At 45.0% G+C, this 3,648-nt stretch overlaps 1 pseudogene; it reads right to left on the bottom strand.

Moving 5' to 3' along the window:
* Positions 1-431: 431 nt before the first annotated feature.
* On the bottom strand, positions 432-1,828 carry LOC113633283 (elongation factor 1-gamma pseudogene; annotated as a pseudogene).
* Between the last annotated feature and the right edge of the window lie 1,820 nt (positions 1,829-3,648).

The following is a 3,648-nucleotide window of genomic DNA, read 5'->3' as shown; positions in this document are numbered from 1 at the left end:
TGTCTGAAGTGTTGAAACTATGACTCTTGGATACGGCGGCCACCCCAGCTCACAGGGCAGCTGCGGGAAGCAGGGAAGTAGTGTTAAGTCGTTCTGCATATGCTGTGCTCTCACTCTGTCAGCAGGTATTCTCCCCCTTCATGAGGGAAGGTCTGGAATTAGGTAGTTACAAAGCCCCGTGTCACCACCTCCTAACTACATCCAACCTTTCCCAGCTAGGCTAGAAGACGGTCATCACAGGAGAGGCAAGGCAATTAAAAAAAAAAAAAAAAAAAAAAAATCAAAACTGAGGAGAGGCCTCTCTTCCTGCTCTTTTGAAGACTTCTCTCCTGCACAGGGAGATCCTGCAGGTATAGACAACACCCTGCTTCAACATATCTACTCCCCTTTGAAGAAGCCACCACCCACAAAGGAGGCAGCGCAGGAAAGGGTTCGATGTTCAGTTTCCTTTAATGACCCCCATTCTCCCTGAAGGCCAGGTGCGGGCAGCTAGGCGATGGCAAGAGATGTTCCCTTGAAGATCTTGCCCGGATTGAAGGCTTTGCCCACGTGCTGGAAGGCCCCATCCCAGGAAGAGTATCCTCGAACCAGTCTGCGTCTCCTCGCTGCTGGGATCCAGTTTCCAGCATGTGTATGACTCGTAGTACCCCTGCCAATCTGGACTCAGCGCAAAGGCAAGCTCCTGGCCTCGGGAGACCCAGACTCCAGAAATGGAGCCGCTATTGTTGCTTCCAAAGAGAATGACACCGGCAAAGGCATTCTTCCTCAGTTTGTCCAGTCGCTGCGACACTGCAGTGATGAGGTTGCAGTTCATGAAGGTCTGGGTGAGCTCTTCAGGGAAGCGGTCCTCGGCGTAGCACAGGCACCAGCCATCTTTATCAAAGTGCTCCCCAAAGTACGGCAGCGCCACGGAGAGTGTGTCCTCGTTGGAGTGCTTGCGCTTAAATTCATCCGACACAAAGGTGCTCTTGGGCAGGGGAGCAAAGGGATCCTTGGCCTTCGGCTCAGCAGCCGCTGCCCGCGCACGTCCATCCAGCTCCTCCTCAGTAGCAGGGGCAGCCGTCTTCTACTCTTTCCGCTCGGCCTGGGGCTTCTGCTTCTCTTCTCGTAGAAGCTCTCTTTCTGTGGGGTGTCCTTTTTTAGGCTGGCTCTCTGCAAACTTTTTAGCATCAAATTGGGCCATTTTCTCACAGACTTTCACCTCCCCCAAGACAGCCCGGAACTGGGGCTGGTTAATGCAGGTGAGGAACCAGCGGTTTGGATTAGGGAAGGCCTGGCAGAAAGAAGCTTCCAGAACCTGTTTATAAAGCCACAACAGGGTGCAGACAACTGTGATGTCAGCCAGTATCACATTCGCCCACCAGAAAAGTCCTTGTCTTCAAGTGAGCGTCCAGCGGCCCCAGAATTCCCCTCACCTCCTGCTTTGCATTCTCTGTGGTCTGCTTGTTGCAGCGCATGAGGCTCAAGGGTGTGGAACACCCAGGTTCTGGCTGGGGGAACTATGTTGCTATCAGCAAGGCTCACCCCCCGCACCACCTGGGCTGCTGCTTTGGGAGTACTTCCCTGCAGTCCTCGTTGCTTGCATAGGAGGCAATGGCATTGCTCTCAAACACACAGAATCCATCGTCACCCTCAAAGGCTGGAACCTTGCCAGCAGGAAATTCATGGAGAAATTCGGGGGTGTGTTTGGTTTGGCCAAAATGGAAGTGGGGTGGTGCGGTGAGCACGCAGACCTGAGCCCTGCTGCACTGAGTGGCAATGAGGGCCTTGAAGGCCCTCCAGTTTTCAGGATATGGGTACAGGGTCCCAGCCACCATGGTGATTCTGCAGAGAAAGGGCCAAATTCGTTTTCATTTTAGTTAAACAGAGGCAAAAAGATGCTTTTGAACTTGACAGTATCAAAGATTACTGAGGAATACTTTCATCAGAAAATTCCAGTTGCGGGTTTGCCTATACCCAGATACAAAGTGAGGCATCCTACAGAGACATCTCAGAATGCCCTCCCTGGCCACAGACGACGGAGACAGAAAACCATTTCCTCAACGTGCTGATGAAAATGAAGTTTAGTGAAGCTGAAGTAGAGGCATTTTTTTTTTTATCACTACTGAAAAATAAAATGTTAGGTATCTCCAGGAGTGATGAAACAACTACCATTAAAAAGAAAACTTGACAATTGTCTAATAACCAGTTGTAAAATTTAAAAATATCTAACTTTAGGTGATATCAGGATTTTCCATTATCGAGGTGATATAGTTCAATGAATGACATAGTTTTCACTAAAAAAAATAAATAAATAAAAAATAAACATTTTGTCCTATTGGGTATTCTTTAATGTTTCCACACAGCTGTAAAGCTGACCTTAAGGAACAAACCAACGCACATTTTAGTTTAAATTAGATGCACGGTCTTTTTTACACGGCCAAGGATGCCCTGCATGATCTGGAATCCTGACATCTCCATCCTGTCTCATGCTACTCTGCCCTCAACTTGCTGGCTTCTCTTTAATGCTTCAAAGTCTATTATTTCTTTCTTTTGTGCCTACTTTCAAGCCTTTTCACATACTGTTGCCAGAACCTGAAAAGTCCCAGCCCCCTCTCCATATGACTGGCTCCCCTCTTCTGGATCCCAGTGTAAATGTCAACCCTCTAGCATGGTCCTTCCTTTAGCTCGTCTAAAGCATGCTCCTGCTTCCCTCTATCCACTTTTCTCCATCACTGCACCTTGTTAATGTCAGAGCATTCAAAACAGTTTATAAGTAACATGTTTATGTGTCTAATAACTTACATAGTATCTTTTATCTCAAATTTGATTGTAAGTTCCATAAACTTTTTGGCCCCGAATTTTATCTATCAATGTCTACCCACTGCCTGATAAACAAGAGGTGTGCAATGACAATTTGTTGAAGAAACGGATGAGCTTAAATGTCCCTTCCCATCTCCAAACCACTCCATTCACACACATTTATGAGTAATTGGCTACATTCATGCCTTTAGAAGCAGTTCTAAAACTAGTAATCGCATTCTGAATAATATAATGAAAGGTAATAAAATTCAGTTCTCCAAAGTTTGTTAAGCCCAATTCACAGATGCTCTACTTTATTCTAATTTTTAAGTGAGATAAACAAGTTCTAAGATACAATTTCAATCAACAAAAAGCTTGTAATTTTATTGGAGCAACACCTATACTTTATAGGTACTAGATAATCAGATAATTATTCGAGATAATTAAATCAGCTGCTGAAATAGTGAGAAAACTAGAAGTGATTGTCAAAGGATTTAAAAGAATTGAGATAAGATATTAACTTGATCAAGCACAGGAGGAAAGAAGAACCCCAGAAAGAATATTAACATGCCATGCAGCGAATCGGCCAGGCTTAGAGAATATCTATTGGGAAGCAGTTTATGTGGATTTGGGTTGATAACATAGCCTCACGGAGGGACATTAATGCTATACTGAGTGTGTCAATGTGAGTTCTTAGGCAACAAGTTGCCATTGTTGATGTAAGAGTGAGAGATAATAAGATAAAACTGAGGTTCTAGAAGAATCATCTAGCTGTTCTTTGTAACAAGACAAATGAGATAATGGAAGCAATGCATAAAAGACGGCAATGAAGATGGAAAAAAATAGGAAACAAAATATATTGAAGGT

The sequence above is a fragment of the Aethalodelphis obliquidens genome, unplaced genomic scaffold, assembly GCF_003676395.1.
Source record: "Aethalodelphis obliquidens isolate GAN/ISIS:26980383/991018 unplaced genomic scaffold, ASM367639v1 scaffold39, whole genome shotgun sequence".
NCBI lineage: Eukaryota > Metazoa > Chordata > Mammalia > Artiodactyla > Delphinidae > Aethalodelphis > Aethalodelphis obliquidens.
Note: the sequence above shows the minus strand (reverse complement) of the source record. Positions and strands in the feature narration are given on the sequence as shown.